Here is a 13,261-nt window from a genome sequence, read left to right as displayed (position 1 = left end):
CTCACATTCCTCCCCACTCAGCGCGGAGCTGCTGTCAGAGCTGATTGCCATCACAGAACCTCTGCACCTCAGCGCTCTCTCCCAAAGACGCTGACCTACTTTCTGTTGTGTAGACATGTATCCGGAGCCCCCAGCTAATACCTTTGTACTCTAGTTGGTCTAGGTGAGAGCTATTCCAATCATCTACTGAATAAGATCCAGTCTTCTCGTTCAGGCTCCCAGGGGCCTCCCTGCCCTGCCCTTTCCCACCTCTCCAGCTTCCTCTCCCTAGTTTTTTTGTTTGTTTGTTTGTCACATTCTCTAGTCATTTCCAGACACACCACCCATCCCACACGTCCACACTCGAAGAGGCAGGACAGTTCAAAGGTCAGCGCAGCTCTCTGCAGGCAGACCGCCTGTGGTGCTATTCTTTTCCTGCAATGCTGGATAACCAAGTGAGTCAACCAACCTGTGCCTCAGTTTCCCCATCTTCAAAATGAGTACATTAGTGGTATCTATTATATAGGATTATTGTGAGGGTTAAAGAAGAAAATACATGTAAAGAATACTTTTTAAAAAGCTCCTGGCCCAGCCAGTGTTGCTCAGTGGTTGAACATTGACCTATGAACCAGGAGGTCATGGTTTGCTTCCAGGTCGGGGCACATGCCTGGGTTTCGGGCTCAATCTCCAGTGGGGCACATGCAGGAGGCAGCTGATCGATGGTTGTCTCTCATCATTGATGTTTCTATCTCTCTCCCTTTCTTTTTCCTCTCTGAAATAAATAAAAATGTATTTTTTAAAAATGCTCCTCGATTATTCTACTGTGCAGCCAGGGTTAACGGGTTCCTGGTGTCTCTGTGATCCCAAGAGAGTGAGGAGGCACCTTACTATGCGTGCTTCAAGGCCTCAGGGCTCAGGTGGCACAGTGACTGGCACAAGCCGCCATGCTGGAAATAGATTTTGAATGAATATATGATTCTTTGATTTGGAAGATTAAAAGGTAAACAATCCTTTCCCCAAAGCCAGACATTTAATCACTCCCAAACCCAATGTAAGCTCCAAACCAGCAAACCATGATGCTGGTCACTGATAGGTCCTGCAGGTTGAGGACTCCACTGTGCGATGCTGAGTGGACGGGGCCTGTCTGAGTAGATAACGTCCATATTGAAACTGACCCCTGGGCAAGCTAGGAAGAACAGAGTAAATGAGTCCACACCACTCACAAAAGGGAAGCAGACTTTCAACATGAGACAGGTTTTCCAGTAAGTCAGTGTTTGGCTGTTGACCTGAGGTTTCTTGCTTGTTTGTTTGTTTTTGGTCAGGCTTCCAAGTTTCAGGGCCTGTGCCAGTTTCAGACTTGAAATGGACAAATGCACTTTCTGAGCCCTCACACCTAATTCCAGATGGAAACACGGCCCTGCTTCTGACCAGCTCCACTGCTGGAACAGAAGTTATTCTTAGCACAATGGTGTGGGTGGCAAGCCAGGCTTTTCTCTTCTGTGATTGATGTTCAATTAGGCTGCTGAAAACTAGGACAGCATTTCTATGGATGGGGGATAAGGTTGGAGCAGGGCGTGACCCAGCATCTCTGGGTCATGTAGCATTTTGCTTTTTCTCTGGTGGTGTGCTGCCAGAGAGGGACTCATCTGAGGAGCTATTAGCATATGAAGCATAATGGAATTCAATGCAGAGGACCAGGTGCTGCCTTTGTATTAGCCAAAATCCATTGGGGGGGGGGGGGGGGGGAAGGCAGGAGAAGACCAGCAGTGTTCTTTGACAGAATTTATGTGGTAACTCAGAAAGGACAAAACCTTTAAAAAACATGTGACAATAAAGGACACATTTCTAGCTTGCACCTGTACCGAATCGAGGCAGCTCGGCTGAATTAAAATGTACACAGCAACCCAAAGTTAAGCCAGGTAATGTGACAGAAAGTCATGCCAGCAAAGCCTAGAACAAAGGGCTGGGACCAACCATTTCTCAGATGCCCGTTCTGTGCTAGGCACTTACAGGTAACATCTCATTTCATCTTCGCAGGGTAGAGCATTGTCATTTCCTTTTTATAGACTACAGCACCGAGGTACAAAGAAGGTAAATAACCACTTCAGGTAGTGAGTGGCAGAACTGGGTCGTGAATTTCCATCCCAGCCTCCTACCTCTGTGGTGTGTCCTGAGCTCTGACTCAGCCCCCTCAGGGAGGCCACCTTGGGCTTCCCACTAAGGGCAAGTGACTGACCTGCCTGGGGGAGTGAGTGAGGAGGCAGCAGCTGGAGGTGATTCCCTCATCAAGTGCTCCGGTGCCAATGTGTCCCTTGGCCTGACTCGGCTGGAGTGAGCTCTTATTTGTTTTTTAATCCACACCCAAGGATATCTTCTTATTGATTTTAGAGAGAAGAAGGGAGAAAGAAAGAAAGAGAGAGAGAGAGGGGAAGGGGGAAGAGAGAGAAAGAGAAGAGAAGAGAAGAGAAGAGAGAGAGAGAGAGAGAGAGAGAGAGAGAGAGAGACAGGTGAGATTGCCTCCCGTACAGGCCCTGATGAGGGATTGAACCCACCACCTAGGTATGTACGCTGACCAGGAACTGAACCTGCCAGTTGGGGGTGTATGGGGCAATGCTCCAACCAACTGAGCCACCAAGCCAGGGCTGGAGTGAGCTCCTGATCAAAGCAGCAATAGCCGCCTCAGGGAGTGGCACAGATAGTGCTTTGCTGTTGGCCATGGCCAAGGGGAGCAGCAGGGGACTCTTGAATGGGAGGACAGGCTCCAGAGACCATGGAGGAACATGTGAGCAGATCACACCAAGCTGGGGGAAGAAAGGGCCCCCTTTTCAACCTAGAGAAGTACAAGGAAGACCTAACATGACAAAGAGTCCAGCTCTCTGCTACATGGACTTAGACAAGCTATGGCTAATGGTCACTGAGTGTGCCCCCAAATCTGTCTGCATGAGCCAAGTAATCTCTACTATCCCATTCAAAGGAAAGGGGGAGCCAGGCACCCCCAGGTTGACCCCAGAGACCAAGGATATTGGAAGTGACATCGAGAGGATGGCTTAGTGGCCCATTCAGGAGGATTGAGTTCTGGCCCTACCTCTGTGACCAGAGCTGAGTTACTCTTACCCTCTGAATCTCAGCTTCTTCATGTGGAAAATAGCAATAAAACTACCCTCTACCTTCAGTGGACTTTGGAGATGCTCTGCCTGCCCTCAACTCCCTCTTACCATTTCCATGGCCTTCTCCTCCCCCAGCTTCTAATGGCCAGCACCCGTGACCTTGCCCAGAGGCCTGCCTTTGGGCTACTGGAGCCCCTTCACCCACGTACAGAGACTTGCAAGTATCTAAGCCTTTACTGTCCATCCCCACAGAGGGAGCCTGTGGCCAATGATGGGCTGTGGGTATGAAAGCCCAGCTCACTTGTCTTCAGATGGGACAAACTCTGAGGTGTAACTGAACCTTCAGAACTCCCCACAGAATGATTTTGCCTCAAATCACATGTCCTCATTGTCCCTGTCCTCCTGCTTCCCCCTCCCAGACTGGTTTGTCCCATTTCCTGTCTTTAATAAATCACGAATCCTTAAATTCTACTCCTCGAGAACCCAACCTAAGACACCACTCTGTTGGGTTATTATGAAGATTCAATGACATGATTCATTGATTCATGAAGAGTGCTTAGTTCAATGCCTGGCACACAGGCAGTAATCAATATATGGTAGCTGTTTATTTCTAGATGGAACCAGATGATATTGTCAATAATGAATATTTTTTATTAAAAAATGGTAATTTCATATGGCTCACCCTAATGTTATTTTATAGTCCAATCTCCCAACATTCCCCTGCCTTGGTCTAATGAAGACCATAGCCTGTCCTGGTGGGTCCTCAACTCAGTGTCTTTTCCCCTGGTCCGTCCTCCTAGAAAAATGCTGGCTTCAAATGAGCCCCCGGTTGCTGGCGTTTGGGTTTTGCTGGCTGGGGCTGGGCACAGAGCACTTGTTATTTAACCAGAAAGCCCTGTGAACTAGGGCCCCACCTAAAATGGGAGAAAGGGCAGGGGTGAGGGCGGGGGAGATCAATCACTACTTGTCAGGTGGAAAGAACCAGATCATAAATAGGAAAAATGTTTTCAACTTCACCCAAGAGCAGTGTTTTGTAAATACATTTTTGTTTTACTTTCCTGAAAAGATGACTTTGGTGGCCTCTTCAAGCAGGCTGCTGTGAACCAGCTCTTTGAAGGGCCATGTGTTTTTATGGCACATTTCAGCATCAAACACTGAGTAAATGAATACTGTGTTTGTGTCGGCATGGCACTTCTGGCTGACAGTCATAAAAACTGCATGGAAAATTGCTGTTTATATTTCCTCCAGCTATCACTGCTCCAACCTCATGACACTGGGGAAAGTTTACGGTACAAACAACCCGTCTGCTATCTCACTGAAAACACAGCATCCCCTCCCCTCCCATCAGGAGGGGACCCTGTGGAGGGTGAGAGTCACGCGCAGTCATCGCTTCAAACACAGAGGAAACCGAGGGGCCAGGCAGAGACAGCGGTGGCAGATAAGTGAGAGACAGTGAATCTGAAAATATGGGGGCAGGAGATACCCAATGACCTGCTGCAATGGCAAGTCCCAGCCATAGGTAGCCAGGGAGCTACTGAGCTTGGAGAGCAGGCTTTGGTCAGGTCCTCATGTAGCAAGGAATCTGGACAAGTAGCAAAATCTGTTCTGGGATTAGGTGTGGAGGCAGCCTACTGCCTGGGAACCTTGGCTGCTCTGTGACCTCAGCTTGGAGCCCATCAGGTGTGCAACAGCACAAAGAACACTTATCGCCTGGTATAATTATTATCTAATTTGCTTATTTATTGTCTCCCCCCACTGCTCCCCTCATCTCAACACACATGCACACATTTCAATACAAGCGCCATCAAAGCAGGGATTTTTTTCCCTGATGCATTCCTAGAGCCTAGAACAACATCTGGCACGTGACAGTACTCAATAGATATTTGTTGATTGATTGAATGAAATACGATTACCTATGGTCAATACGCAAAAATGCCTACAAGGACCAATAATGATATTGAAGCATTAAGTAAAATTTGATTTTGCTCATTCTATTCTACTTACAAAGGGAGGAGAAAATCCAGTAAAACTTAGAAGGATTTGCAACAAGAAGGACCAAAACAAGAAAGAGTTTTTGCTTTATCAGAAAACACCATTAATCAGAACATCCCTAATGATGATGTTTTGTCTGTAGAGCACAGAGTATTTAGATGGTTCCAGATATTCATATGTTTAGCATTAGGTAGCACCAAGCCATGAGCTTTCTCAGACAAAAGCAAGCTAAAGCAAACATTTGGTTGAGGAGCCAAATGACCCAATTTCTCAAACATTGGTTTCTAGGGGGTACCTGTGAACAGAAGTGCCTGGTGAGTCACCTGCAAGTCACAGATCGGGGAAGAAGTGGTAGCGTTCGTTCCGGTTCAGACAAGACTCAAAACTCTAACAGGGAGACCTTGAACTCCTGTGGGATTTCTCCCAGTGAGTCTGTGAGCACGGCCGGAGCTGTCAGATGATCCCATTGATGTCTCTTTGGCAGGAGAAGAGCCGCACCCAAAGTCACAGAGGGCCCACAGATGTCATGCTGGCGCTCCGCCATGGAATCACAGCCTGTGTCTCTCACTGTCATGGCCGGCCCCACACAGAACCCTTCAAACCACCAGGCCAGACAGTGGCAGGATCTGAGCCGTGTGGAAAGTATTCTCAGCCCCACTTTAATTGAGAGCAGAGTGCACACGCTTTCAAGTATTTCACTGTCTATTCTGACACCAGAGTGCCAGTCAGATAGATGGAAGTCTTTAGAACTAGATAAACCCAGTGTTAGTGAGAAATGGAGGAAGAAGGTGGGTTTGGGCCTTCTCAGCCTTGTCTCTAGCTAGGCTACTGTATTCACAGGGTGCTGGGTTGAGTGGGAGTGAGGGCTGCTGTCCCTCCTCATAGTTAGGACTGGAGCAGACCTCTCCCATGACAAGGGTGTAAGAGTAGGCCTGGAAAGATGGGAAAAGTCAGAGGAAGACTCCAAAAGATGGTCTTATTCAACTGGTGGGCAGGGTGGGGGGTGGAGCTGGGATCCATTGAATGATCACTTAGGACTGCCTCGTAGCCTGTAGCCACATGAGGCAACTTGGTCCTTGATGTGGCAAGTCCGAACTGAGATGTACTCTAAGTGTAAAACACACACTGAATTTTCAAGATTTTTGTATGAAAAAAAGAACGTAACTATCTCATTCATTTTTATAGCAATTCTATGTTGAAATGAGAATATTTTGGGTATAATGGGTGAAAGGAAATATATTAAAATGAATGTCATCTGTTTCTTTTTAATGTTGCTACTAGAAAAACAGAAGGCAGCAGGAAAACAGGAAGACCAAATATAAGATGGATTGACTCCATAAAAGAAGCCAGAGGCATGAGTCCCCAGGAGCTGAGGAGGCTGTGGAGGGCAAGACACTGTGGACATCGCTCATTCACAGGGTCGGAGCTGACTCAATGGCACATAACACACACACACACACTAGAAAATCTAACATCACAGATTCGGCTTAGAACATATGATATTCCTACTAGACCAGTGGTTCTCAACCTTCCTAATGCTGCGACCCTTTAATACAGTTCCTCATGTTGTGGTGACCCCCAATTTCATTGTTACAAATTGAACATAATTAAAGCATAGTGATTAATCACAAAAACAATATGTAATTATATATGTGTTTTCCAATGGTCTTAGGTGACCCCTGTGAAAGGGTCGTTCGACCCCCAAAGGGGTCACGACCCACAGGTTGAGGACCGCTGTACTAGACAGTGCTTGTCAAGAGCCTCGTTCTTCTAAGTGTGATTCCCAGAGCAGAGGTGGCCTCACCAGGAGCTTATGAAAATTCAGATTCCCAGGCCCTGTATTTTTAATAAGATCCCCAGGTAATTCATTTGCATATTGAAGTTTGAGAAGCACCAGCGTTGGTCCTTCCCTAGGACTCTGCTTCACTGTGGGTGGCCAGGCCAGCTTTGAAGTCTAAGGCAGAACAGACCCCAGGGGAGAGAAACCTCTGTGCAGTGTCATGGCACTAGTTTGGAAGTCACAGGATCTCAGTTCTATTCCTGCCTCTGCCTTGAAATTTCTATGTGACCTTGGTTGAGTCACTGCACCTCAGGGGCCAGTTCCTCATTCTGCAGATGAAGAAACTGGACTGAAGACCTTCGAAGCTCCTGCAAGAGCTTTCCCTGTACCAACTGGTATGACTGGAAGCTGCTCCTTTTGCAAAGGTTCCCAGACAAATCCTAGGGAGGGTTTTGTTTTCAGGTTGCTCTTGTATCAGAATGCTCATGACCTTCAGAATGGTGACATGCAGTGGGGAACTTGCTACATGTGCTGGTATGTCCTCCTTTGGGTCCTGAAAAGTTTACAGGCATTCGTGGGAGATATTGTGGGTTTGGTTCTAGCCCACTGTAATAAAGTGAGTATGGCAATAAAGAGAGTCATAATCTTTTTGTTTGGTGGAGGATCTTGCCTTCAGTCTGTGAAAATTGCAACCTCTGTGGAACACAGTAAAGTGATGTGCAATGAAAGGAGGTATGCCTGTACCTTCATTAACTAATACTTGTGTTACAATATGCTGAGCACTTGCTATGTGCTGGGACTGTGTCTAAATGCTTTACACATGTTATCTCTTTTAACACACGCAATGACCCTAAGAGATAAGGTTCACTATAACTTTAAAAAAATATGAAGCAATTAAAGAACAGAGAGGTTAATTAAGTTGCTCAAGATTAGATAACTGGTGAGTGGTCGAGTTTGGATTTTTTTCCCAAGTAAGCCCAACTCTTCATTCTTAACCAAAACAATAAATTCCCTCGGGGCTGTTCTGAAACTCCTTTCACATGTGCCCCCAATCTGCCAGCGATGCCTATTCTCCACTTGCCTATTCTCCACTTGCTTTTGCTTTCTGGGCCCCCAAATATTTCCTTGACTGCTGACATCACAACCCCAGAGGACATCACCCTTACTCATTGTCCCTTCAGCCTCCCAGCCTATATTTGTGGACACAGCAGCCGGGGGCCACGTTCTCACTTGGTCCAGGGAGCAAACACGCAATACAGGTATGTCGGCTGCTGACCCAGGCCCTCCAGACTGTGGCAAAGTCATGACTACTAGCAAGGAGAGGAGTGGCCTAGAGGAGTAGCCTGAGACTGTGAGATGGCAAAAAATAGGATTAAAAATAGTATCAAAATAAATAAATAAATAAAAATAGTATCAAAATAGATATAAATGGCAGAAGACTACAGTCTTGATTTTTTTTCTGCAATATTTGTTTGAGTCACACAGGTGGTTAATATCATGCATCTGGCAATCATGACAGTCTCTGTCAGCTCAGCACCCACATGCTGGAAGTCTCACAGGTGGGATACTCAGTCCAATTGCTACACTGATGTCAATGCCCAGTGCACACATATCTGGCAAGGCTGGTTTCCATGATCGGTGCTGGCTGATAAATTTATCCCCAAGGAAATACTCTGAAAAGCATTAATACTAAAATAAATCCTTTTCTTTTTAAAGATCCCTCTCTTCTCTCATGATTACATTTTTATGTAAAAATAACAACTCCTAAAGTAATGCAATCAGAGCCAGGAAATCAAAAGGCAGTTCAGTCGGCTGACAGTGAACGCAGTCTGGGGAGGGCTTGTCCTGCCCAGCCGATGCCTCCTGCCCCGCCAGGCTGCCCCATTCTTGTGTCAGCCCTCAGTCACTAGTGTCACCACAGCCTCTGCTCCAGCCGTTTCCAGTGACCCCCTGCCCTACCACCTTGCACCCCGCTTCCCAAACCTTTCCTCCCATTCCTGGGTCCAGGCTTTTTGCCTCATCTGCTGCTGATGTCTCTTGTACTTATCTCTTGAAACTGACACATTACTTCCACTTTGGCAGCCAACCTCTCTGAGTGTCATTTGTATTGTTCCCATAGACTATTCCACTCTGGCTGCTCCAGGGACCGACTGAGGCTGGCTCAGCCTGGCCTCCTCAACTCTGTCCTGGCATTGTCACATGACCTTGGTCCAGAGCAAGTTTGCTTTGACCGAGAGGGCCAAGACTGGGCCACCTAGAGTGGCCACAGCAGGGTTCTCCCTCCTCTTAGATTCCCAAAGCCTCCAAGAGCTCCTCCCGGGCCACACAAGGCTCTCCCTCCGAGTTACTACTAGCAAGGGAATGTGCTCCGAGGCCTCCTTTAATCTTGCTGGGTTTTCAGAGCTAGAGCTAACGTATGATTTTTCATCTAAATTGGGCTCTCCTGGTATTGGAAGGAGATGCTATTAATAATGATGCTTGGGTAGCAGGCACAAATTGGGACTGTCCCCGGCTAAATGGAGTATTTGGTACCCTTACTCATAGCCCAACTTCCTTCTCAGCGATAAAGTTTGATAATAGGCAACTATATCCCTATGTTGTGTAATAGACACCGATTACTTGTCTGCTCAGCATCACTCAGACTTGTCCCCAGAAGTACCCACCTGTATAGCAGAGGGGAACAGGTGTGTCTACCCCTGGGGACAGGTGCAGAGTGTGAAGGGACCACTTAGAGCTTCTTGACAGCGGAACTTTTCTTTGAAATCTCAAAAGGGCACATTAATTTTGCCATTCTACTTAATAATATACCCTTGTTTTTTTTAAAATACCTGCATATTTTTTTCTGAACATTTAAAGTAAAATAGATACCTAGGAAGATACTTGCTGCAGGGTCACCCTGGTTTTGTGTCCTCCTGGTTCTCTAATGTCACCTGAGAAATCTGACATTACAACAACCTCTCACCAATGAGGGGTTGGGTAGGGTGAACAGAAAACCACTCATGCTCACTGTGTCCAAGTTGTTTGTTAAAATGAATAATAATGCCACAGATCCAGGGCTAGTTGGGGGCCTGGGATTGCTTCAGCATTTGGCTTTCCCTCTACCCAATCTTCTGTTCCTCTGTGTGTGGCAGATGGAGGCCCATAAACCCCCATGCAAGTGTCTCAGGGAGTAGAGGCTTCACCGTTATGCAACTCAAGGCCGTCACTAGGATTCTTAGCCCCTTATGTAGAGATTCTTGTGCTTGGCAAGAGGCCACCTCTACAAGAGACCCTCCCCAAATGACAGGCGTTCCTGTGAGTCCCCAGGCCCTCTTTCATCCCACTCCATGGTTTCTGAGGAAGTCAGAAGGCAGTTCCCTAGCAGGCATGCATGGAGTGCTGGAGTCTGCAGCAGTTTCCTCTGGGTGGAGGATGGGAGGCAGGTTGGGCATTAAGACTCTAGGTTGAATCTCCGAGACCCAGCTAAGCGTGAGCTCCTCAGTGAGGCCTGACCTAACCATGCAGTTGGGGCCAAGCACTCATTCCACAGTGTCCCTGTGCCTTCATCCGACTCAGCAATGCCCTACACCATTCAAACACACACACACACACACACACACACACACACACACACACGTCCCACAACACCAAGGCACACTTCAGCCATTTGCTATATTGAGGGCTTAATACATCTTGCATTGGATTTCTCCCCTCCTCCACCTCCTTCCTGCAGATGTAGAATTTCCCTGGAGATGAAAGGATAATTTGAAAATTAACTTCTTATTTCAGCTTTTCTTCATAGCTCCAGATCAAAATGCACAGGGCCTGGAAAGTAATGATTAGGAGAGGGGCTGCGGGGGACTCGGGGTTGCTGGTAATACTCTGTGTGTTGACCTGGTTCTGGTTACCCAGTGTCCTCACTTGGATGAGTCATTTGGCTGCATGTGTACAGTGTGTGATCTTCTCTGAATGCAGGTAATGAACATTTAGATTTGAAACGAGCACAGAAGCTGGTTGTAGCTGAGAGGGAAGGAAAGCTGTAACCCGCTCTCTGGATAAGACATTTCTCAAGCTCTTTTCTGATTCTCACGTGTTCACAAAGCTGAGAGCTACTGTAGGGCTATGGGGCTGCCAAAGATTCAAGATGACAGGCTGAAGGCCTGTGCCATCTCCCTGCCTCAGGGAGAAGGCTGCATTGAGAACATGCTAGTTTTATGTCTCATGCTGCCCTGCTAGGCTCTGGGCAGACTCACTCCTAGAAGAACAAGGCAGAAGTGGTTAAGAGCCGAGTGTCTCAGACCGACAAACCTGCATACAAACCCTGACTCTGACACTTTCCAACGCTTGACCTTGGGAAAGATATACTGGTATAAACTTTCTAATCTTCAGTTTCCCCATCTGTAAAATGGGCTAATAACAGTGCCTGCCCCATATAAGTGCTGTGGGGAATACCCTGTACTGAAAGTGAAGGGGTTATCCCAGTGCCTAGCAAAAATGTAAGTGCCCATTAAAGACTAAATGTTTTAATTTTATATGAGGAAACCAAGACCCAGAGAAAGGAGTATCTCTTTGAAGGTCACGGAGCCCGGATGTGACCATGACAAGGACCAGCAAGCTGCTTTTGCCCACAGTGGAGGCCCTGGGCAGGACCATGCTGCCATGCTACACTCAGGCAGGCTGAGTGGATTGCAATGGGTGACATACAACTTGCAGAGAGGGGACTGTGGTGAGGCCAACTCCCAGGTGGAGGAGAGCTGGAGGGCACACCATGACCAGGAGTGCTTCCCAGTGAGCCATTGCCTGACACAAAGCAGCACGGAAGCCGAGGGGCAAGAAAGACTCTCATCCAATAAACACCGAGTGCCAGCCTCGTTGGCCAGGCCAGGTGCTGGGGCCAACATGGGGAGCAAGAAGGGCCCTGCCTTCCTGGAGCTCTCAATCTGGGAGGCGGCAGGTGGAGAGATTTCCAATCATGCTCATGACAAGAGATGGGTTATTCAAAGGTTAAGCAAGGGGCACATATCACAGGGAATCTAAGGGGAATGAAGAGGGCAGAGAATGTGCAGGGAGGTGCTGGGGTGAGGCATGGGCACAGGAAATTGTAGAATGAGGGGGCCGTTGTTGCTGGAATGCAGAGAGCCAAGGGGGCCATGCAAGACCTCCTGAGCCACGCTGGGAATGCTGGACTTTATCCTGAGGGATGTGTGAAGCCTCTGCAGAATTCTAAGTTGGGAAGTGACATGATTGAGATCTGCTGTCACTTTTCACAAAATCCTGAGCCCTTGAGAGTCAGATCCAAAGGCACCGACTGGTACAGCGAGTGGGAGGCTCCTGCAGCCTTGCCCAATTCCCAGCGCCACAGTAGGTGCCCTAGGGATGGATGCATCTGCATTTGACAGATATGGAAACTGAGGACCAAAGAGAGAGAGTGACATACCCAAGGTCACGGGGCACTTAGAGGCAGAGGCAGGTCTGCTCCCCCAGTCTCCAGGCAGTCTCTGTGGCTGCTCTTGCAGCCATCACCTTGCTCTGCAAGGCTACCTCACTAGTTTGTGTGAAAATCTTTCAACTCCAAAGGGACTGATATGCTCTTAATGGACAGGAACAGGACTTATGTCCAGAGGCACTAAATGCATGTTTGCAGAATGGAAGAATGTAAGTGCACAGCCCAAATGAGGACCCTGGATCTGCTCCCCTACCCTGTGTTCTTCCTTCGCAGTACCTTAGCGCCTGTAGAACTTACCCTCATCCCGGCCACACCTGCAGATCTGCTCCAGTGGAGACTAGGAGGGAGTGTGGCCACAGGGCCCATCCACAGGGCTGCTGGGAGCCTGCTTCTTCCACCTACTGCGGGGTCTGGAAACTCCCAAGGCCTCTTCCTCAACTGGTTCCCACCAGACGGATGATATCATGGGCCTTTGAAATAAGAGGAAAGCTCCCGCTGGGCTGGAAATTAAGGTGATTTAAAGCCAGATGGCAGAGCTTCTGAGCAGAGAGGGCACAGCAAGTCATCCAAACATATCACGCTGGAGGTCGGCTGGGGCTCTGGCATGAAGGTGCTGGCTGTTGTGGAGTCAGGGCCCTGGGGGCTCCACGGCTGGGGCCTCCACTGAGGGCAGGACAGGGGTTCAGATTTGGGTCTTGCTCCCGTCCTGGCCCAACCCCACATTAACCACAGGTAGAGTCTTTGGCTTTTCCTGAGAGAAGGGTTCCAGGTCTGAGCTCTGTCTGAAGGAACCTGTGCTCCTGTGGAGAAGGACTGAGGCTGGACAATGAGACTCACCAACACCTGCGATGAGTCAGGCACTGTGCTGGGGGCAGGGGATTGTAATGACCTAACCAGTGGCAATGTCCCAACCAGTAGCTCTTTAGGCACAGGAACAGGGCCAGCCCCCCAACATGGAGGGAGGGATGCTCTGCCCTC

The sequence above is a fragment of the Myotis daubentonii genome, chromosome 9, assembly GCF_963259705.1.
Source record: "Myotis daubentonii chromosome 9, mMyoDau2.1, whole genome shotgun sequence".
NCBI classification, from domain to species: domain Eukaryota; kingdom Metazoa; phylum Chordata; class Mammalia; order Chiroptera; family Vespertilionidae; genus Myotis; species Myotis daubentonii.
The sequence above is the reverse complement of the archived record's forward strand: the minus strand, read 5'-3'. Positions refer to the sequence as shown.